Raw genomic sequence first — 25765 nt, 5'->3', positions numbered from 1 at the left:
ATGCATCCTCTAAATCCTATTTATAAGTGGTCAATATTAAACTGGCCTAAGCATAAACTTTAACATATAAACAGAAAACTGCAAAAGATTGTAAGTTATAAAACCATGATTTAGGGTTCAGGATTATAAAAATCCCTAAGCACATGCATTGTCCAAAAGCTTATTCAACTGCATATAAATTATCCCTGACCTACTTTTGGTGGTTCTCCTTAAACATGTTAAACTGGACCCTTATTTCAGTGTAAACAAAGGAAATTTTCAAAGTCAATATGCCATTACTGAGACTGGCTGGTGAGGAGGGCGATGCTCTATGGGATTGAGATATATATATATGTGTCCATAACACATTATACTCTGCTTCCACAATCAGATTTCCCTGTTCAGTAACTTATTTGTAATTGTTTAAAAAACACTGACTTAAATGAACACTTGAAAGTACAAAGTTTCAAGTTTATTTGACCATTACATCATAGTAAACTATTGTACACAAAACCTTAACCTTCTCTACTGTTGTACATCTTGAAAACAAATTAATTGATAAAAACTAGTTTCAACTCATTATTTCAAATGCCAATGAAATTTTAAAATAGGAATGAAAAAAAAACTCAAACTCAAAAATATTCAATAATGTAGCCTCATTTAATTTTCCTAATTTGCACATTTTTTTTTGTCACAGAAAACATGGAAGAAACTATCTTTAATTATGTTTTTCTAAATTTCTTTGATATTCTCCACAGCAAAATATAAAAATTAAAATACTGTTCTAAAGTAAAATACATGTACTTTTAATATTACAAATACATACAATAAAATATAACTACACATCATAGTATACATGTGAATAAATCTTCATAGCATGTGCAATGTTTGTTATATTCAGATGGAATTATTACATATTATAAATTGATCTGTTTCTTTACTGATGCCTAGCTTTCTCTTCCTTTCACTCCTGCCTATAAGAGCAAAGTAAATTAACATTTAATAAAATATAACAAAAACGTTCTAATCTGCTGAACATGCTAAAAGTAAATATTAACTGTGAAATCAACAATTTTGATTATGTTGATAGGTTGAGACTATAACAATTTGACATTTATAATAAAACTTCTTTCCCCTAGACCATTTTGATTGCCTTGTGTGACGTTTCACACAATCAACATAATCATAATGTACATAATGTTTTTGACATTTTTATAAATAAAGATAGTATAGCCAATAAGTTTTCAAAATTATTTAGCGTAGAGTTGTGTTCTTTTCCCTTTCTCCAATTTAAATGTTCCTGGCAACCTGCATGTTACTTTTTTCTTTTTACAAACACTGATCGAGATTTAAAAGGGGAGCAATATTGAGTTTGCATGTGACTTAATAAACAGATTAAAATCCTTAAAACAATATGTTTTATCTGTATGAACATTATGGATTATTTATTCCTTTTAGAGTTTTCTGAATAAATAAATGATGAATGGGTCCATGGGACACAGATTATGCCCCTGCTTGCATATAACATTTTAAAGAGTCATAAATCAAGAATGGTAAAAGACACACAGTACCCAAATGAGTACTTGATCTGATTTTTGTGGTAATAAGCATTGTGTTTAAGTTTCAGTACATTTGGTTAAGCAAACTTAAGTTTATAGTGAACCAGGTGCTCCACAGGGCGCAGCTTAATACGACCTCAGAGGTCGAACCCTGAACAGTTTGGGCAAGTATGGACAAAACATTCAAGCGTGATACAGCTCTGAATTTGGATTGTGATCAAATTTTTGACATTACATGTTTTTTTTTACACAAAACAAATGTCAAGATTTTACAAATCAATTAAAGATTTCTTCTTCAAACTTATTTAAATCTAAAATTAAATAGTTAACAGAGCATAGGTTTCTGACACAGAATGAATGTGGTCTAATGAACTTAAAAATTTTTTTTTGCCTTTGAGCAATTCACTATGCTGTTGAATATTAATCCTCTAAAAAAATGTTTGAAGAAATTTTCTTTTTATTTATGAAATCTGAAATGAGAAAAATTTACCCCCCCCCCCCCCCCCCCCCCATTTTTTTTTCACATCCCCGTTTCCCTTTTTCCAAAACTGATATCAATTCAAATTTCTAATGGAGTTTGCAACAATAACTACTCTTTTAAATACATCATAAAATATTAAAATGTAAAATAAAGTGCTTGTTATCACTGGATGGTAAACAATGGTAAAGATTGGTTGGTAGTAAAAGTGAATATACATTGTTTATTGTATACAACAATAAAAAAACTTCATCAGCAACATTTAATATTGGCAAATTTCCAATGAAGTTATTTACATAAAGTTATTGGCAAATAAAAATAAAAAATGACATCATAGTCATGTCCGGCAAATGTCCAACATACATTATTTAAAAACATTTTAGATAAGATAAGGAAAACCAGATGCTCCGCAGGGCGTAGCTTTATACGACCGCAGAGGTTGAACCCTGAACGGTTAGGGCAAGTATGGACACAACATTCAAGCTGGATTCAGCTCTAAATTTGGATTGTGATTAAATAGTTGACACAGCATAGGTTTCTGACACAGAATGAATGTGTTCTAATGAACTTAAAATTTTTGTTTCTCTTAGAGCAATTCACTATGCTGTTGAATATTAATCCTCTCAAAAAAATGTTTGAAGAAATTTTCTTTTTTATTTATGAAATTTCAAATGAGAAAAATTGAACCCAATTTTTTTAATCACATCCCCCTTTCCCTTATTCCAAAACTAATCTCAATTAAAATTTCTAATGGAGTTTGCAACAATAACTACTCATTTAAATACATCATACAATATTAAGATGTAAAAAAACTGCTTGTTATCACTGAATGGTAAAGATTATTTTAATTTATCAGTTGGTAGTAAAAAGTGAATATACATTGTATATTGTATATAGCAAAGATTTAAGTTGATTCTGGACAAAGAAAGATAACTCCAATTAAAAAAAAATCTTGCTATTGCACAATATTTTGCAATTAGATATTTCTTGCTTACTATTCTGGACAAAGAAAGATAACTCTAATTAAAAAAAAATTTGATATTTCACAATATTGTGCAATTAGATATTTCTTGCCATTGCGCAATACTGTGCAATTGAAAAGACTTGCTATTGCACAATACTTAATATAATAATTTTAGATCCTGATTTGGACCAACTTGAAAACTGGGCCCATAATAAAAAATCTAAGTACATTTTTGGATTCAGCATATCAAAGAACTTCAAGATTTCAATTTTTGTTAAAATCAGACTAAGTTTAATTTTGGACCCTTTGGACTTTAGTGTAGACCAATTTGAAAACAGGACCAAAAATGAAGAATCTACATACACAGTTAGATTTGGTATATCAAAGAACCCCATTTATTCAATTTTTGATGAAATCAAACAAAGTTTAATTTTGGACCCCGATTTGGACCAACTTGAAAACTGGGCCAATAATCAAGAATCTAAGTACATTTTTAGATTCAGCATATCAAAGAACCTAACTGATTCATTTTTTGTCAAAATCAAACTAAGTTTAATTTTGGACCCTTTGGACCTTAATGTAGACCAATTTGAAAACGGGACCAAAAGTTAAGAATCTACATACACAGTCATGACAGTTAGATTCAGCATATCAAAGAACCCCAATTATTCAATTTTGATGAAATCAAACAAAAGTTTAATTTTGGACCCTTTGGGCCCCTTATTATGTTGGGACCAAAAGTCCCAAAATCAAACCCAACCTTTCTTTTATGGTCATAAACCTTGTGTTTAAATTTCATAGATTTCTATTTACTTATACTAACGTTATGGTGCGAAAACCAAGAAAAATGCTTATTTGGGTCCCTTTTTGGCCCCTAATTCCTAAACTGTTGGGACCTAAACTCCCAAAATCAATACCAACCTTCCTTTTGTAGTCATTAACATTGTGTTTAAATTTCATTGATTTCTATTTACTTAAACTAATGTTATTGTGCGAAAACCAAGAATAATGCTTATTTGGGCCCTTTTTGGCCCCTAATTCCTAAAACATTGGGACAAAAACTCCCAAAATCAATCCCAACCTTCCTTTTGTGGTCATAAACCTTGTGTTAAAATTTTATTGATTTCTATTTTTTTTTACTAAAGTTGGAATGGGAAAACTAAAAGTATTCGGACGACGACGACGACAACGACGCCAATGTGATAGCAATATACGACCAAAAAATAAAAAATTTTGCGGTCGTATAACAAAAACAAATAAACAGATGCGCCATGTGAACATGATACCTCCGTCTCTTTTTCAAGAATAAAGTTCAATAACTTCTTCATAAAATTGAGAATGGAATTGGGGGGAAATATGTCAACAACCTGACCAAAGTGCAAACAACAACCGAAGTCCACCAATGGGTCTTCAACACAGTGAGAAAATCATGCACTATAAGTGTTTGTCTTTTCTCTTTTTTTTATATAGATTAGACCGTTGGTTTTCATGTTTGACAGCTGGTTTCACAATAGTAATTTTTTGGGTCCTTAGATTAATAATAGCTTACTGTTTGGTGTGATCCAAGGCTCTGTGTTGAAGACTGTACTTTGACCTATAGTTGTTTTTCTTTTACAAATTGTGACTTGGATGGAGAGTTGTTTCATTGGAAGTCATACCACATCTTCCTTTATCTAATATTATGTACAAACATACAAGGATAAAACTTAATGCCCCCTCCGCTACGACAGGGCATAACAAAAAGCATATGTATATAGAGAAGCAGGACTCTTATTAAGACTGTTTTGTTTATATAGATTAGACCGTTGGTTTTCCCGTTTGAATGTTTTTACACTAGTAATTTTGGGGCCCTTTATAGCTTGTTGTTCGGTGTGAGCCAAGGCTCCGTGTTGAAGGCCGTACTTTAACCTATAATGGTTTACTTTTTAAATTGTTATTTGTATGGAGAGTTGTCTCATTGGCACTCACACCACATCTTCCTATATCTATGAATATTACAGTACCTTATTCTGCATTCTTTCATCTTATCCCCTGATTGCTGACATGAATAGTTCTTTATTTCTTTTACTTCCAGGCATTTTTGGTATGAAAGCACCATATTTCAAGTTAAGTGTATCCATGGTTTGTCCTGGGCGTATTTTGATAAAAATGATAAATGTTGACCACATCTTTTGGTGTCTCTCTTGTAAAACAATAATGCAAAGCCTCTGTGTGTTGTTTAAAATTACAAATCAAAGGAATTAACCAGTAAAATAAATTGTATTATAATTTCACTTCTGAAATAATCCTGACCGGTGACTGTACAGTTTCAGCATATTTTCCTTTGTTCTTAATTTTTCTGATATTTAGCTGAAAGCAGGATCAATGAAAATCTTCATGTGTGTGGCCAACAGGTTCTTACGACCAGAGAACCTGAAAAAAAATTATCTGTTGAGGTCTTGAATAGTATCATTTATTTATCAATTAATGAGATAGAGCTTTGTTAGAATATTGAAAGGTGGAAGCAGTATAATTACTTTAATACACTAAAATATGTAATAAATAAAACAAGAATGTGTCCATGGGACACAGATGTCCCTGCTTGTAAATATATCTCTAATATATATCCTTTTTCCTATTAAAAAAGTAACATATTCATGATAATATGAGAATGACGAAAGTGACTTGATCAGTGTTTGATGTTAACAAGCATAGTGTAAACATTTCACAACACTTTAAAATGGTTGATGCAAAGTAAAGTTAAAGTGCAGTTTGTGATTTGAACAAGTTTTCAATTACTTCAAGTTCCCGTAAATCCCTGATATTCTTTAATGTTTTTTTTTTTTTTTTTATTGCAGTACAGTAATAATCTGATGGTTCAAGAGAGCACAAAACCACGACAACAACATGTTTAATGTTTATCAAAATATCATTTTCCTTTGTTTTTTCTTAATATTATAAAACCAGAAGAAAAATAAATTTCCATATCTTGCCCTGTTAACGAGTTGTAATAAAATGTATTCATCAACATGATCAAATACACTGGATAAGAATCTGTTGGTAGTGCTCCGAGGTTAAATAATTGACTTATTTTCATAGGTTTATGACCACTGACCACCTATAACAATAATGGCTATAGAAAGTTGAGGCTCCAATGGGCCTTTATCGCTCACCTGATATTCTCATTTACAATTGATGCATGAAATAATGCAACTGTTATACTTTTGCTTTAGTTTCAGAGATATAAGTAAACACTGCATTTTCCTCCTATTTTCTATTTTTAGCCATGTCTGCCATGTAGGTTGGCAGGGTCATCAAACACATTTAAAACTATATATACATACCCTAATGATGAGTGTGGCCAAATTTAGGTAGATTTGTCTCAGTTGTTTCAGCAGACGACTTTTCTAAAAGATGAGAAAAAAAATTATGAAAAATTATTCATTATTTATTCCTTTCAAAATTCTCTGAATAAATAAATGTCATGATTGGGTCCATGGGACACAGATTATGCCCCCACTTGCATATAACTTTTTAAAGAAAAAAAGAAAAAAACATATAATAGATTGTATACCAATATGCGAATTAAAATATTGAGGTACAATGTAATGTATGTGCCTGTTCCAAGTCAGGAGCCTGTAATTCAGTGGTTGTCAATTGTTGAAGTGTTACATATTTATTTTTTTTCATTTTTTTGTACATAAATTAGGCCATTAGTTTTCTTGTCTTACATTTGTCATTTTGGGGCCTTTTATAGCGGACTATGCAGTATGGGCTTTGCTCATTGTTGAAGAGGGTACAGTGACCTTTAGTTTTTAATTTCTGTGTCATTTGGTCTTGTGTGGAAAGTTGTCTCATTGACAATCATACCACATCTTTTTTATATATAAAGTTAAGTACAACATTTAAAAGTGTTGACAATCGTTGATGTTAATTACATTATATTAGATTTTCTTGAGGAGAATAACTAAAATATGATTTTATTAGGGCTTGGATCCCACTAACATGTTTAATCCTGCTATCTTCTGTGCCTGTCCCAAGTCAGGAACCTGGACAATCAGTGGTTGTTGTTTGTTGCTGTGTTGCATATTTGATTTTAGTTATTTTATTTGTATATTAATATTAAGGTCATTAGTTTGGAATTATTTTACAATTGTAATTTCAGGGCCTTTTTTATATATATGACTATGCAGTATGATCATTGCTGAAGGCTGTACTTTGACCTATATATATAGTTAACTGACTGACGGAGGGACAGGTGTAAAACAATATGCCTGTCAACTTTTTCTTACAATTTCATACATTTCCCATATCATTGACTATTTTATCATTACTTACATCTGTCCATTATTATACTGTCTTTTAGGTCACATTGCATTTCAAGCTGATGTTCAATACTTGCACAGTTGTACACCTAGAAAAAAAATATGCAAAATTAAGATAAAACAGTCTTGTGTTACTGTCACACTAGTTTAGATAGAGAGTCTTGTGAGTTTCTAACAGAAAATTTACAACACATCAATGAGAAATCGAAAAAAGTAAATAAAATTATACATTTGTCATTTTCGCTGTTGAGGTTACATAAGTGCATTAGCTGCCTTATTTTTACATGTTCACAAATCAGTATAAGGAGAAGAGTACATATATAGAGGCTCTACATCCTCCCCCTGAAATGTTGTGTTCTTAAGGGAACCAGTTGCTTTTTCTAAGTTAAGAAAGAGTTTTAAAACTATCCATGCATGTCCTCACATCTAATTTATAAAAGATGATTAAATTGATCATTGAAATATGTATCAGAGTGAGAACTTCTCAATGTTCATTTTTTTTTTGGGGGGGGGGGGGTATTTATTACCCTAATTTAATATTTCTATTGGCTTTAATTAAGTAACTGGGACTTACAGTACTTAGGATAAAATTTTCATATCTCTTCATCTATATACACAAATTCTAATGTTTCACATCCTGGGGTATTAAAACCAAGATTAAAACCCATGAATTGAAATTTTTCACACATAATTGACTTATAGTAGTAATTGGGAATGTAAACATGTAATAATGTTTTCCCAGTAGGCAGTTTAACCAAACTTAAGATAGACAAGACATAATAAATCTATTATACAATATACACAGCATGCACATGACATGTGCTCCAATCATAATGATGAACTGAGTCCATACTGTCCCTTAAACATGTTTAACAAATAATGTAAAAAAATTTTTTATTAAGATTCTGTGATTTTTTTAAATTTTATAAACAATTTCTTATAGTTTGCTTGAAATAAATATAAGTTATATATACTTAATCATCTGTAGAATTTTTTTATTAATGAAAAAAAAAGAATTAGCTTAACTGATTAATCAATATTTAGGTCACAAGGCTTTTTACCCTGATGATCGAAGCTTGTCTAGAAATTGCTTCAGATTACTTTTAAGCAAATAGAACAGTTTTGAACATTCAAAAGGTCCCAAGTACATGTAAATATTAATGACACACATTTTTGATGACCAACAATGTATGAAGAAATTTTCATAGAACATAAAAATAAAAAACACAAAAAAAATCACATTATAAATCGAACACTGTTTCTGTTAGCGCTTTCACTGCATCCCTTATAGTTCATCAGACTGAATTGTTATCGTTACTAGTAACAACTTGTGATGTTACCTAATAGTAACGTCATGTGGTAGTTTGCATATATATTACGGAATCTTATTCACAGACCGAATTTCACTTCCTATTAAAAGTCGGCTTATACAGTTAAAAAAAATAGCGTTCCTTGGCTTCAAGTGGAATTTTATCTTAGGTCCACATCTGAAACTAGAGGCTCTAAAGAGCCTGTGTTGCTCACCTTGGTCTTTGTGCATATCATAAACGAGTGACACAGCAGTGATGGATTCATGACAAAATTGTGTTTTGATGCTGGTGATGTGTTTGTAGATCTAACTTTACTAAACATTCTTAGTGCTTACACTTATCTCTATCTAATGAACCTATGAATCTATCCCAGTAGTTAAACTATTTTGTAAAATTTTACAAGATTAACAAAATTTATGAAAATTGTTAAGAAGTGACTATAAAGGGCATTTTTTAAACTAGATACCCTAATGATAATTGAGGACAAGTTTGGTTAAATTTGTCTTAGTAGTTTCAGAGAAGATTTTTGTAAAAAAAAAATTGACAAAAATTGACTATAAAGGGCAATAACACATTAAGGGGTCAACTGACCATTTTGGTCATGTTGACTTTTTTGTAGATCCTTCTTTGCTGACCATTATTGCTGTTTACAGTTTATCTATTTCCATAATAATATTGAAGATAATAACCAAAAACGGCAAAATTTCCCTAGAATTTCCAATTCAGGGGCAGCACGACAATGGACGACGGACGCCAAGTGATAAGAAAAGCTCACCTGACCTGAAAGGGATATAGTTTAAATTTTCCCTTTCCATATTGGTCAAAGTGTTCAGAACATGGAGAGTTTCTAATTGAAGGGACCTTTGTCCAGACAGCTGTTTGTGAACTCTTCCTCTATCAAATGGTTTGACCTATTAGTATGTAGTTTTGATTACAAGTGGGACAGGTTGCACAATAAATAATATTTTTCGGTTTAATTGCTGTGCCTGATTTCAGAGTTTTACTTCTAGCATTTAGCATGTTCCACATCTGGGATCCCCCCATTTTTGTATTTCTGCCACCTTCGTTCTGTGTACTGAATTTTGCTCGTGTCAGAAGTTTCTTTAGATTTGGTGCTTGTTGACGGCTCCCAATAAGTCATGATTCATCGACTAGATCTTTCATTTGCTTGATGCAGAATAGGTAAAAAAAAACTTAGCAGAATTAAAGATCAGTGACTTTTTTTTAATCTCCCTTTAAAGGACACTTAGCTTTTACTGTGAAAAAGTCCTCTTATTGAATGTCAACCTTGTAGGACAGAATTTTATAGTACTTTATCATAAAAGAATGTCCAATTGAAGGACACTTTTTCACAGCATCTGACAAATTAAAATATTTACATTTTCTGTAAAAAAGTGTCAAGGTGGTTGATAGTAAACAAATTAGGTATTGTTACTTAAAGACCAAACAACCTATTCATTTTACCAGTGATTTTTCCTTAAAATTTTGTGTGAAGGTATTTCATGATTTGAGGAACAAAATGTGATGAAACAAATTGGGGGTCACCGACTTATTTTTGTCACTATAGCAACCTCAGTTTCGCGTTTCCTGAATATTAACATAATATTTGCTTGTTATCTAAACTCTCAAAAAAATCCTTTATATCAAACCTACAAGCATAGTTCTTGTTTCACGTTAAACAGTAGATTTGTATCTATCAAAACAGGTTCAAAAATTTAAAACTCGTATTGTTTTGATCTTTAAAAATATGATTTATTTCATCCCCGCCAAAAATAAAAATGAAAAATGAAAAACGTTTCCAGTATTAAAAAATTTCTCCCAGTGATTTATCCATACAAAATTTCAAGAAGGAAAGTGCCATGTGTATGCAATCTTCAAAATAAAGCAAAAAAAAGTGTGTGTCACCAACCTTTCAAAAAGTTATGAGCAATTTTCATGTTTTTTTTTCTCGTTTGTTTTGAAGAAAAGAGTTGTCTTTCTTTAGAACATTGCATCTGACGTCATAGTACAAACTTTTCTTGCTGGCCCACTTTTTGAAAAAAATCGCAAATTGGACTTTTGAAACTCACATTTAAATTTCCAAGAATAGCAAATATATTCACCTACTTTATCATCCGGTAATACAAGAGATTAAATGCATGTATCAGTATCAGATCTTTATAATGATGTTGTTGCCGCATAATAATTACCTTCAGAAACACCATCCGTTGGAATGAAAAATTGTTTGAAATAACCTTTCACGCCGCATTTGTTATGAAAATCTGTTTTTGTCCTCTGTCCCTCATTAGCATAATTATTGAAAATACAAAAAATGAAAGATGGCACTAGCTAACTTACAGAGTATTTGACTATATCAGACTAGAAGTGTGTTTTTTTTTCGTGTTTGAATTTTAGAAGTCTGCCATAATGAACTTATTCGCTACTGTTGACAGACGGACACACAAAATCACGAACGAACGTCTTTATACCATTATTTTTCCTGACTCAGACAAACTTAATTATTGCATCAAGCTTGTGATTCATTATTTCTGAATATTTAACTGTCAGGGGACTTACTTAAATGAGTGATTTTCTAAATCACTGATTAAAGTAACATTATTTCCATAAAGATTGGAAGTAAGAGTTGTCTTTCTTTAATAATCACCTATTTTTAAGTAGTAATGAGTGATTTTCTAAATCACTGATTAAAGTAACATTATTTCCATAAAGATTGGAAGTAAGAGTTGTCTTTCTTTAATAATCACCTATTTAAGTAGTACAAATTAATCACTAAAAGAAGTGATTTAATTTTATTATAGCTTTAAATATAGAATACTAATGATCCAAGGACTAATTATGTTTCTAAAATTATCAGAACCAACATCTGTTTTGTCTAGGATGACCCATACCTGTCAACCTCTGAAAATGAAAAGTCAGGTCATGACCTGCATTGAGAAAAAAAATCTCAGGTCATAACGCGTACGACATTTTGCGGGCTCAATTGAAGAACAAAAATATGTTTACATATAATTTATATAGTCAATATAGTCAATATGTATATGAAACAGTTAGAACATGTATACAAGTTTATTTCAGACTATTGTTATAATCCATAGTAGCAGACTTGGCATTCTTTAAAAGAACTGCACTTGGTTTCAGTTCATAGCAATGCAAATGTGTATTCATTTTACAAGAAAGAAGAGCACACAGTGTATCCTTATTAAGATCAGCCCTAAACTCTGTAGCTATTTTCTTTACTAAAGAAAATGCCCTCTCACTGTCTGCATTGCTGTTTGGCAAAACCAGTAATGTTTTAGCAAGTTTTGACAAAACAAAAAATCTTGGCTTGTTAAGAAAAATGTCATGCAACTTGGACATTTCTCCCCAAAATGTACCAATGTCAGTTTCAGGGGAAGTGCAAAGTGGAAGTTCATCTAATGGGGTCAACTGATAGTCACTGAACTCATCTTGTAGCTGTGTTGTCTCTTCATATCGTTACGTAGCTCAGGTAAACAGTCCTACATTTTGACTTTTGGTTACATTGAAAAAGACCGATAAAACCGAAGGTCGTATTACTTCTAAATACCGGAAACAATTCCGGTCAGAAATCCGGGTGAAACGGGTAATGTTAGAAATTCCCGGGACCCGCCGGGTAAAGAAAAACTCCCGGGTGAGAGGTGAAAATAACGGGTGTCACCCGCAAAAAACGGGTGAGTTGACAGGTATGGATGACCAGGTCATTTCAGGTGATGACCTTGTACTGAATCTAGGATAATGACATTAAGATCACTTGTTTAAGTATCATACCTCAATTTCCTTCCCAAAAATCACTTATTTTAATAACCCCCACTAATTTCAACTGTCCCCTAACTTCACAGGAAAAATACTCCCACTGCTGGGAAAAATCTGTTAAGAAAGTATCAGTTCATTATGTAAAGCCATTATTATAGCATTTTTTCAACTAAAATAGAATTTGCAGATAAATGATAGCATCAAAGGCATAAACCTTGCTACATAAAAGAAGCAAAAAGTTCATTTTTTCCAAGTTTATTAATGAAAAGATATTATTTAAACCTATGTCACAGTTTAAAATTTTGGTAAAACTTCAAAATCACAATTTGTGACAAAACTTCAAATTTGCTACTCAAATAAGTGATTTAAAAATCACTTATTTCAGTATTTAGTCCCCTGACTGTTTAAGATATAAGGAAATTCAAATTATAGTATAATATATGAATTAAAGTTTTTTATTCTAAAATGTTATAAATCTATCATAAAATACAATCCCTGTTATTACTATCTCAAGTGTTTTGAATAAACGAGACAGTAAATATAAAATACAAAAAAGTTTTTAATTCAAAAATTATTTTAGAAATAATTTTCTGTTGAAAACTACAAAGTAAGATTTCTCCAACAGGATAAAATATTATAAATCTAAATTGCTCATAATGTGGAAATTTAAACAAAGGTTGTTGCCGGTATTAAAAATCAAAATTTGTTTTCAATCTTTCCGGTCATAGTTGAAGCTAAATGAAAGGGAGAGATTTAATGTTGGATATTATTCTTGGAGCAATTCTTTTTGTCTTAAGTTAAATTTATAACTATTTAGTTTTTACCACCGACAATTTTGATTTTAATTAATTCACATTCGCTGAGTATTAATTTTATTATTATGTTTTGCCTTACAGCTAATTTCCTAATGCATGTAGGGTAAAACTTTGGTTGGCCTCCTTGCTTTGTTTGTTTAAATGTTTATTCAAGCTTTGTTATTAAGATTGACATCTTCATATATAGGTATGAAAACCTGTATATATATGATATTTAAATTCAATTGGACATTATCAAAAAATAATTAGACAAAATATACAAACAAAGAAAGCAAGCTAACCAAAGTGTTGATATACATAAATTAGGTAATTAGCTTCAGTGAGATCAGGGGAAATGTTTGTCATTTCTCCTTTAGACAATTTGAAATGAAAGAAATGACAAACGGCAATGACCCTTTGTTATAATTTTATTTTTACTATAAGATTTTGTGAAATAAGCAGTATAAATAAATTTTAACCTCATTGCAAGATTGGACATTATTTTACGAGAATCATCCAGACATTAGTTCCATGCATACGTTGCCAGTATGTCAAAACATCTAGGAATAATTGTTTATCTGAATACTCAATTTTTGAAAATTGCGACATAAAATTAGAAGGATCATATCATAAGGAACATTCTGTATTAAGTTTTAAGTTGATAGGACTTCAATTTCATAAAAAACTGCCTTGACCAAAAACTTCAACCTAAAGCGGGACAGACGGAGGAACGGACGCACAGACCAGAAAACATAATGTTAATAAATGGTGCTGAAAAAGAACTTTCACCTATCTAATTAACATGTACACAATTGGAGAAAATGAAAGACAAAATCTATGCAAGTGAAAGATAAAAAAAGAAATGCTGATTGGCACAAATACAAGACAAATACGCATGTGAAATAATAAAAAAAATGATATGCAGATCTGCGAAAATGCAGAAAGTCGAGATCAAAATTTATATTTGATTATTTTTATTAGAACGAAGGTCAAATATAGTGTAGTATCTTTTGTGTCCATTTGTGTTAAATTTTACATAAGACTAGAACACACCCGTGAAATCGCTGGTCCCTGACTAAAATAAAGTATATAACTATGTGTAAGCCTTATTTTAGCCTGGATATTTACTTATCTGATAAAGTCATGCTGATTATAAAATGCACAGTTTTCTCTACTTTCAAAATCTTTCTGTTAGAAACCATCGACCTGGAACTTATCAATTATTGGTAATATTAACTATTTGAAAAACAAAAGAGCCTGGAATGGAGTAATTTTTTATCAACACCATTGTCCAATATTAATTATAAATAAAGTCGAATTCTTGGTTTTGCTGTTTTGAGTCATGCTGGCTAACAAATTGTAAACTGAACCTATACGCCTTATTTTAAGTCTAGATTTTTAGTATTCATATTATCATCTTTTAAAGTCATATATATACTGATTAAAATACTACAATAGGAAACAATGTGATAGAATTTAGTATTGTCAACCTTGTGATTATGACCCTTGTATATATAGCAAATCCTAAATACACCGTTTGGTGGTGTGCCTGTCAGATGCAGAACGTACAGATAAGGTATAGGTAAAAGGTGAATATACTATTGGTATTGGTATTGGAACTTGTTAATTATTTACAATATTAATTATGTGGAAAACAAAAGGGTCTGGAGTGGTGTAACTTTTAATCAACACCATTGTCCTATATTAGCTATATATAAAGTTGAATTCTTTGATTTGTCGTTTTTATCCCATGCCAGCTGACAAATTGGACCTCGTTATTTTAGTATTATAGATATCAGCATAACAAAAAATAAAACATCTGAGTGGATTGAGTCTCCAAAACACATTTTATGAGAATTATTTTACTTGAAATTGATTTTGTTTGTTTTGTTTGGTGTTTTTTTTTTTTGGAGGGGGGGGGGGGGGGGGGGCTTTTTCTCCTTATTTCTTATATTCTGCTTTGATAGAACATTTTCCTAGGAAATACTTAAATAAATATATGTTTATAAGTTAATGAAATTATTGTTAATGCTGTAACGACAAATTATTCTGTAATAGAGAAGCCTTTTATTTCCCTCTATGGAATGCTGCGTTAAATTTAAATTGATTCCTACGGACCTATTGAAACCTCCTTGGAGACAGTTAACTAATAGATGGATTGTTCATTCTGCTTAAATACTTCAGTTATTCATTTCTGATAACATTTCTATCATAAATGAGTGAAAGTTACCCCATTATTTTTACTTCTTGACCTGAAAAGTTTAAATTTTAAGGAAATTAGAGGTATAAATTGACCAAAAGAGACCTTATAAAGGAGACAATGAGGTCCAAAAGTGGTATTTATCTTCCTAAAATCATCTTAAGTATCATATTCAACTGTTTGTAGGCAGATAAGATAAATATTTGATCATTTATTGGTCCACACTATATTTTATCTTGATGCGGCTTGGTTTGGATTTGTCGAAGAAATTTTGCTCGAATCGCTGTAGATGTCGTCTTTCATTATGCTAGATTTTTCTCAAACTATTGAACTCTGGTTATGACAAAACTTAACAGAAATGCTTGAAATAACCAGTATTACAAAGGAAAAAAGTCACATTCAGTTTATTAAACAATAATCATATAATGTCTTCTTTAAATTTAGTCCTATAACAATTCTTCCTTTTTTTAAATCTTCATTCCAGGCAGGGATAGGGGAAACCAACAATAATTTTTGAATGGCCTGATCTGGACGAATAGAAAATAGGGATTGTATGCAAGTAAAGCTTAGATTTATGTAAAAAAAATAGAGACTTTTACTTAGTTTGATCTATTACAGATTTTCATTGTGATTAAGTCACTAATACAAGTATGATATGTTCATGCCAGCATACTCATTTGTTGTTTACAAAGAGTCCTACACAACTTTAATTTGAATACAATCAAAAGTCAAGAACACCCTGGACCCAAAGCCAAAGGTGCACTTGAATGGGTCTATATATTTCATGTACTATAGTATTTGGTAGATTGATTTATAAATGAATAACTTTATTTCTGAATTTTAAATTGTTTTTTTTTTAAACTGTGTAAGATAAATAATTGCTCTATCTAATAAGCATTGACCAGTTGACATTATTGTGGTCAAACAAATGACAAAAAAATATTCTGAATGATGAATCCAGATTTTCTCTATACCTGTCACTGTCAGGTAACCTGAGGATTCCCAAAACCGAAGTGGTTCGTCTGAAAAAGTGGAATTTACAGAATAGGTGACGGGTAACAGGTCTGTGGATAGAACAAACATCCTCACCTTCAAACTGGTAAAGTTCAACTTCTACAACAGTCCAGAAAAGAGCGACTGTTATCCAATGTAGCTATGCAATCTGGGAACCAGTTCAGGTAAGACCTTGAACTTGAAGATGCAGAGCTTTGCTTGTCGGTACGACAGCAGCATGTTGTTGAAGTGATTTCAATATATATGGTCCTATATATGGTAAACATTTAGTTAAACAAGTGTGAGAGCATTATTTACGTTTAAAGAAGGACTGGGTGTTTCGTTTTGTCCTTCTTTTTTTTTTGGGGGGGGGGGGATGGGATGGGATGGGATGGGATGGGATAAGATAAGGGTAGTCCAAATAATTATGACGTCGTGAAGGATCTGATTATACTTTTTTTCTTTGATGCCTTACTGAAAGGCTATCATAATTTTTTTCTTTGACACCTTACTAAGGCGTCAAAGAAAAAAATTATTTAGTCTTTCAAGACGTCATAATTATTTGGACTAGGATAAGGGTAGGTCACTAAGTGTGCAGTGGGTGGTAATGGGGGTGCTTGCACGTAAAAAGCGTGAAATAAGACATTATTTCATGAACGTTGCACAAAAAATAAATACTTTGTTTTGAACCTTTTTCTGACTGAGTCACAGTCTTCTCATTGGCGGATCATATTCCAGGGGTTGGAACCCCCATTTTTTTTGCCGATCAATGCATTTGAATGGGGACATATAGTTGAAACATCCTCCCACCTATGTCCTGGGTTGGGACCCCCCACCCCCCCCTTTTCAAAATGGCTGGATCCGCCCCTGCTTCTTGTATATATTAACTTTATGTTTTACATTGTGTACTTGATATTCCCGATTTAGTATACACATTTATGATATAATTGGTTTACAGCTTTTAAAAAAGTATTTCTTGACGATCCCTGCCAATTTATTAGTGTTTGAATTTTATTTGAAAAATACTGAGCACGCAAAATAATTAAGCATTTGAAAATCATGATGCACATAAATTTAAATTAGCAGAATACATTGCATGAGGCACCTGAGTCTTGTAAGACTGAACAGAGGCGGATTTAGGCTCCCTGCCCCCTCCCCCCCCCCTTTTTTCAGAAAATATTTGGTTGGTTATATAGGGAATCACTGAAGCGTGATGGAATCCCCCCTTTAGGCAGACAGTGGGCCCCCTCATATGAAAATTTCTAGATTCGCCACCGCTGAACGTCAAATTAAAAAGTTAAAACATGTTGAAAGTAAAATAAAAACACAGGTTGCAAGGTGAAAGGTATAGATAACGGACCTACCATTTGGTTTTTAAGGGGGGAAGGTGGGGTAGGATGAAAAATTTTGTCCTGCATTCTATTAGTTGTTATGTATTTTTCACTCTGCCTTTTTTGTATTAAAATTGAGAATGGAAATGGGGAATGTGTAAAAAAGACAGCAACCCTACCAGAAGAGTGTACTAGTGAACTGTCTAGTTCATTAGTTTATCCTGCCCTTTTTTACATACATATAAATAGATCTTAATAGTCATCCTGCCTTTTTTTTGGCAAAGTGTCTCATCCCCTATGTTAATCATTTTTGTTTATTCTCCAAACTCCTGTCCTGGCCTTTTTCAAATTTCATCCTGATTTTTTCATATTATAGTCTACATGTAGTTGCATAATGTAATTATTACTAAAAGCTCAGTCTATATCAAAAACTTCATAATGTATGAGGGTCTGGATGGGGGGGTGTCTGTTATTCTGTAAACATTTAATTTTCACCCCTTTTTTCTCTAATCTTCATTTTTTTTGCCCTTTATTCTCTAATCTTAATTTTTTAAGGGCATTATTCTTTAATCATTTAACCCCATCCAAACCCTCTTGTATATGTTCCAGACCATATGAGTATTTGAACCGTACACCTATATTCGTGTGGTGGGACCATATGTGTCGGTCAGACCAATATAACAGAGTAACAGTCTAGTTAGGACTAAACTGGCCCCTATATGTACTTCGACCCTAGGGGTTAATTTTTGACAAACATGTATCAAAATCTGTTATTGAATATATATATACAAACATAAAAATTAATATTATGAAAATTAGATGAATGGAGTGAAATATATCATCATATCACCAACCCTAATAATCTGGAAACAACTATTATTAGAGTAACAAAGCTACCTTATTTATTCTTTGCACTAGTTTTTGACACATTTTTATTATATTTTCTCTATGTGTTTTCAAGGGATTTTTTTTATAGTGTTTGTCATGTATCGATCTGTGGAGATTTTGTAGAAAAGTTCCTAAATATTCTAAAATATTTTCTTCCAACATAATTATGTTTATTCTGATAACTTCAATTTCAGCCAGCATAATTCAATCTGATGTATTAACTGGCATGCTAAATGTACAGGAGCTTAACAGAATAAAGCTGTGATTAATATAATGATACTGTTCCACAACATTTTAGGGTCAGAGAAATTTAATGCTTGATTGGGAGCAATTATTTGTGGTCACTTAAACTGAAGAAATTTATTGCTTTTAATTGATTGACCATGTGCAGCTGGTAAGCACATAATCAGCTGATTTACTAAAATAACATTGATTACCTTGAATATTATTATGGTAGAGATAAATTATAAACAGCAATAAGGTTCAGCAAAGTAAGATCTACAAGTAGGGCAACATGACCAAAATGGTCAATTGACCCCTGAAGGGGTTATATTTTATTTAAAAAAAATTTCGTAAATTTTTGTAATCTGAAACTACTGGTCCAAATACATGTACATGGAATATATATATGAAATAGATTCAAAGGAGTAGGGGCAATAAAGGTCATTTTTTTTCGTCCAATTTTGTTTATTATCTTGAAAACTTTAATAATACATGTACATGTAGATAGAGAGAAACTTTGAAATGCAAAAATGATCAGAAAATACTCTTTTGTGTGTAAACTTGAAGCAAGAGCTAAATAAGATCATAAAGATAGAGAGAAACTAAACAGACTTTATTGATCAGCAATATAGTTACGTAAGATACAATTTTTTTTTAGTAAAGAACACAATGTATTAAAAAAACATACACAATATAATTTAAATCATGCACATGTATATATATATATAAATCAAGCACATGTATATATATAAACTTTTCTAAACATCAACCCAACAATGTTAGATCTGTTCATTTAAATTTTTTTTTAGCTCTCAGAGAAATTCAAACTCATGCTACTGAGATATTGTAACACCAAATCGCCTGCACTTTATCGGACGGGCTACGTCACTTGACCACCTGGGCTTCACAAAAATAAAGCTCTCCGTGGCCGGGTCTCCCTGTTACCTTTCCTCCTGAGTTTTTATTTAACGTTGTAATACAGTACATGATATATAAGGCATGAACATGGAATGTATATATATACGACCTATTAGTCAAATGCGTTTTGTTAAAATATACTTTTTCACTTTTTTGGTCTTTTGGAAAACGTTGTTTGTGCTGTATTTAGACCCTTCTTCAACAAAATTTGTTTTACATGCACACGTATAAATTGCTGTTTTAATCTAACGCAATCATAGGTTTGAACGTAGTTTTTAATTTAGATTTGTACATGTACATATATATGTCAAAATATTCACTTCAAACTATCCTGAGCCTGAGTTATTTCAAGACATTAAATACATTTGTATATATATATATATAGTCATGCATAATATGCATTAATTAGGGAATGATATGTTACTGTTAAACTTCAAACCCACTGTTGTTGAACTTTTAAAGAAATTTTTGATAGAGAATTGTTGACATTATCTTTTTATATTATATTACTGTATCTAAACTTCAAAGTGTATAATTTTTAAAATAACTTGCCATTTTCTTCTTTGAACTGTTTTCTTTCACTGCATGGTTCTTCACAAAATCACCACAAATTTAAACAATATTGTAATAAATTGAAGATAGTTATAAGATGTGTATTCTTGATGAATTTCAAACTACATTTTATTTTGCTCTACACATTTTATGATGTCCAAGTAATGAGGTCATGACATCAATATGAATCCATATAGTAACCAATGAAATAAAAGAGAAATTCATTTTATGTCTTCCTAGATCTTTGGATAAAAACAGGCCACATTTACTTGTACATGTTGTGTGTATTGTACTTAAATATAAAAACACCAGTAAATGTTATACATATATATCATGTATATACTGTCACCGCATTCAATGTCATTGATTCAATGGACTTAATTAAGTATAATGGGAATAGGTCTATTAGTGTAAATAAAAGTGAAATAATTAGAAGGATGTTAGTATTGTATTTCACAATGACCATGATGACATACAGGAATAGAATTTTGAAAATTTTATTGTAAGTAATAATTTCAAACTTAATGCGAATTATAATAATGATAATTGTATATTTTTTTTGTTTTGTGTATGGTCTCCTTAAAGTTTTATTTTGAGGAGGATTAAGGGGGATGGGGCAAATGGGCCCGGGCATTCCCTTTTTGATAAAATTTTGTTTGATTAATCTATTTAGGGATCAAATCACTGAAGCATGATTTGTACGGGTCCCTTTAAAAAAGTTCTGGATTTGCCACAGGCATACAGAAATTAAGGATGTTTTATAATTTTAAGAAATTCTAATATATATCAATTAAAAAATATATATATATATGCATTAGTGATAAATTTAATAATCGTGTCACCTAAGGATATTTGCCTATAGATGTTTTATGTCCCACCTTTGGGCATTATATGCTTTCTAATGAGTCATGAGTATGTAAGTCTGTTCCTCCATCTGTCTGTCCGGCTTCAAGTTTTTGATGAAGTTGAAGTCCAATCAACTTGAAACTTAAGTACATGTTCCCTATGATATGATCTTTCTTATTTTATTAGAGTTTTGCCCCCAATTTCATGGTCCTCTAAACATATAAAAATGATAGTGCTAGTGGGTCATCTGTTCACTAAGGACACATTATTGTTATTGATTTAAATGCAAAGTATTAAGAATAAGTTTCTGAATTTCACCAGTTGATAATTCCACCTAACCATTATTTTATTTATTATTATTACTTTTACTGTTAAATCTGGTTTTTGTTATATCTACTTTACGTGAGGCTGCATTTATGTATGCCGTCATACGACAAAATTATTTTTATGTCTACCTGTGCGAATTTCAAACGCGCAATTTTACACCAGTAATGAAAACCTTCTATCATTTATGGGTAGACTTTACATAGATAAATTCAGCCGTATTTGACGTGAAACTGTACTTATGTGTCCCGTCATACTTTGAACCACACCATTATTTTATTTATTATTTTTACTGTAAGTCTGTTTTTTGTTATATCTACTTTACGTGAGTCTGCAATTATGTATGCCGTCATACGACAAAATTATTTTTATGTCTACCTGTGCGAATTTCAAACGCGCAATTTTACACCAGTAATGAAAACCTTCTTTCATTTATGGGTAGACTTTACATACTAGATAAATTCAGCCGTATAAGAAAAGCAAAATGAGAATGTTAAATTTGATGTATGCCTTTTTGTGCTACTTTGTTACATTTGTTGTTTATGTAGTGATATTAAGATGATAACACAATATTGACTGTTGTACCCCTATTTTTGACATTTTTACTCTTTGAGTATGTTTGTTTTGTTCATGCAGAGTGACAATGTAATGGAATTTGATGCGACTGTCATACAAGTGAGAGGTTTAGCTAGCTATAAAACCAGGTTCAATCCACCATTTTCTACATTAGAAAATGCCTGTACCAAGTCAGGAAAATGACAGTTGTTATCCATTCGTTTGATGTGTTTGGACTTTTGATTTTGCCTTTTGATTTTTGATTTTCCTTTTTGAATTTTCCTCGGAGTTCAGTATTTTTGTGTTTTTACTTTTCCCTACAATTTAAAATTCAAGAATTTTGTACAAGTATGTACCACTTGAAAGTATATTTGACATGGATGAGAGTTTAGATGGGGTTTACAAATTAGAGAATAACAGGCAAAATGTACAGAATAAAGGTAAAAAAAAATAATAGGGAAAAGAAAGAAAACAAAACTAAATAAATATTAGAAAATTTAACAGGGTGCTGAAATGAAATATAAAAATAGAGATTAAAGAAAAACAATTTAATATACATGTCTTAAAGAATAAAGATACATGTATACAGAATTCCTATCTAGACCTTAATAAATCAAGCCATATAAACACATAAATGACAAATACTCTGATAATTGTGATTAGGTCAGACAGGAGTTTGTCTGCAAAAGACTCATAAGTAACTCCATCTCCAATAAAAAAAAAAAATGAAAGGCCAAATAATTTACAAAATTAAAAACTTTGATAATCAAGAGAAAAACTGAGAAAGACATATATCTATGATTCATACATAAAATACAAAACTTAGAACCTGAAATTGAAAAATTATAAACAGTCAGGGGTGTTACTTAAAGTTAAACAACATGAACAAGTAGTTTTTTTCACGTTACTTATATATATAAGTAATTTTTGTTTTTGAAAATAATAAGATTACTTAATCATGTTAATAGAGTTATTTTAAATTTGAATAGAAGCATAGATTAAATGTAGTTTGAATGAGTTTTTATATAATTTTATATGATAAAATAAAGAATTTATTAGATTGGAGAGGAGTATGGAGATAAAGGTTTATAATGACAAAAACATTACTTGAATAAGTTATTTTATACATTTCAATTTTTTTTAGTGAAAACACATGTAGTTGATTTGGGTTAGCAGAACTTTATAAATAACTTGAAATCTTAATTAATTCACAAGTATGTTAACTTTCTATTTATACCAGTCTACCTTCAAGATTTTGGAGGAAAATGATAATTTAATAGTCCCTGAAGAGACCAATCTAAATTTACCCAGAAGTATCCATATGAAAGATAAGTGATAATTAAGTGCATCAGCAAGTTAATTAGTGTTTCAGAAGAAATTTATATTTCATGGGGAAAATAACCAGATGACTGTGAAAATTTGTTAAAGCTAGTAAAATCTGCATTTTTGGACACCTATAAAAATAATATTTAGAAAAGTTACTTAATATATAAGAAGTATTGAAAATAGCCTGGTTTTCAACATAACTTATATAGGCAGTTTTAAATGTTACTTGTTTAAATAATGCCCCTGACTTATGATTTTTTGTTTGTTTGTCAAAAGTTTTATTTTCTATTTAGCTCACCTGACCTAAGAGGCCATGTGAGCTTTTGCCATCCCTTGGCATTAATTGTTGAATCATCCATTAATGTCTGGTGTACACTTTTTCATAGATCTTCTCTTCTGAAACTACTGTAATTAATTAATTTTAACTAAACTTTGGCTAAATATCCTTAGGGTATTTAGTATATATTTTGTAATTTTTAGCTCAGTGAGGCCCGAAGGGCCCGATGTGAGCTTACACCATCACTTGGCGTCCTATGTCGTCTGTCGTCGTAAACTATTTAAAAAATCTTCTCCTCTGAAACTACTGGGCCAAATACATGTACCTTCAAACTTTAACTAAATGTTCCTAAGGGTATCTAGTTTATAAATTGTATCCGAAGTTTTGATCCATTGACAAACATGGACGCCATGGCTAAAAATAGAACATACTGGTCAAATGCAGTTTTGTTAATTGGCCCCTTAAGGAGTTATTGCCCTTTAAAGTCAATTTTACACAATTTGTTGATCAAGTTTGCTAATTATATATAACATTTAAAAATCTTCTCTGAAATACAGATGAGCGATTCAAGCTCTTGAGAGCCTCTTGTTATTTTGTCTATTAATTAAGAAACACTGCATAGTAATTAGTTTGGTAAAAAAACAATAACTTTAATATTTACCGTAGCATTTCAAGATTAATCTGCCTTTAAAATTAAGACCAATCTTGAAAACCCTTGGCTATTTGAAGTTATTGCTCCTGCAATAGCAAGTTCCCACAATTTATACATGTTATATAAATGTTCTTGTTAACAATGATTGTCATATTGAAAACAATTATAGATATCATAAAGATAAATTTAAAACAGCAAAATAGTAGTGTGGATCCTTATATGAGTTATTGCCCTTGAAAGACAAAATTTTAGCAGAATTTCAATTTTCATGCAGGAAGTATGATAAATGTAGAGACATTTATTTATGTTCAGCTAAGTTAAAGATCTGCGAATAAGCTTACATCATGACCAAAATAGTTAATTGATCCTTTATAGGATTTTTTGTCCTTAAGAAATTATTTACCAAAAGTTATGTTTTTTTGCAGATAATAATAGAAAAAAGGAATTTTAATTTTTTTTTAAGTGATAAATATGTTCAGCAAAGTAAGATCTGGGAATAGGACTTGTATTATTTAAATTGCCAATTGATCCTTCAAAGCTGTTATTGCCCTTGAAAGAATATATTTACCAAATATTTTTTTCTTCGATTTTTTGATTTTTGATTTTTTTTTTTTTATGGAAGTATTACATGTATTATATTTCATTTTTCTTCCAATGGTCGAATATAGAAAAGCAGAAATTTAAGTAGCTTACACCAATTAAAGGGGCCATTGGCGATTGGGCCCCTGCTAATTTAAGTTTTTCATAGTAAAGAAGTGTCTTCATCAGAATTACAGTTTACATGTCATGCATGTGTTGTTTACATTAATGTCATTAATTAGTTCTGCACAGTTAAATGTTAGAAGGAACTCTTTAGTTCACATAAATTCTTTTATAGCTGTTTAACTAATTCACCAATGTTCCTATTTCTTTTGAATCCTATTGATAAGTTTTTATTGAATTTGTCACCTATTGTAGAATCTATTTTGATAAGATTCCAGTATTTCCTGAATATTGTTTGAAGTTTTCTGCTTAAGAATTCGATTGATTATTCGTAATGAATGATATATTTTATCTATTTTCAACTTTGTTCTTTTTCTAGACATAAATTCATAGAAATTGATTCAATATCCACCTATTTAGGTGAAAATTATAACTCTGTCCTGATTTCATAGACAGAATTTCATAGAAACTAATCTAATGTCTATCTATCCATTAGTGCATATCACAATTTTAAATTAAATAAATGTGCCTTCAAGTAGTTCATGTGGGAAAAAAATGCTAAGGATAATGCTTTGGATTCATTTAAATTTTGTGGTCACATGTATCAATTTTCTTGGATTAAAGAAATTTTGTATTTGTTTTGTTTGTTTTTTTCATAGTCTGTATACAACCCGATGGCAAATTTATAATTCGTTTAACATTTAAATTCGTGACTCAGCTGTTTCAATGAAAACCACGAAAATTGGTATCCCATGAATAATAATGAATCCACATTGAACATTTTCAACATGAAGGTTTATGCCATTCTGTTCTTATTTCA

At 30.9% G+C, this 25765-nt stretch overlaps 1 long non-coding RNA gene across 1 annotated transcript; it reads right to left on the bottom strand.

Annotated features, from left to right (window-relative positions):
- Positions 1-294: 294 nt before the first annotated feature.
- LOC143074633 (uncharacterized) lies at positions 295-16487 on the bottom strand. The gene is made up of 5 exons (XR_012977980.1): positions 16449-16487; positions 7298-7373; positions 6304-6366; positions 4984-5392; positions 295-953 (listed from the first exon to the last, which is right to left on the bottom strand). It is a non-coding gene; the product is annotated as an uncharacterized LOC143074633 (long non-coding RNA).
- Between the last annotated feature and the right edge of the window lie 9278 nt (positions 16488-25765).

The sequence above is a fragment of the Mytilus galloprovincialis genome, chromosome 5, assembly GCF_965363235.1.
Source record: "Mytilus galloprovincialis chromosome 5, xbMytGall1.hap1.1, whole genome shotgun sequence".
In the NCBI taxonomy this organism is placed as follows: Eukaryota; Metazoa; Mollusca; class Bivalvia; order Mytilida; family Mytilidae; genus Mytilus; species Mytilus galloprovincialis.
The sequence above is the reverse complement of the archived record's forward strand: the minus strand, read 5'-3'. Positions and strand labels throughout refer to the sequence as shown.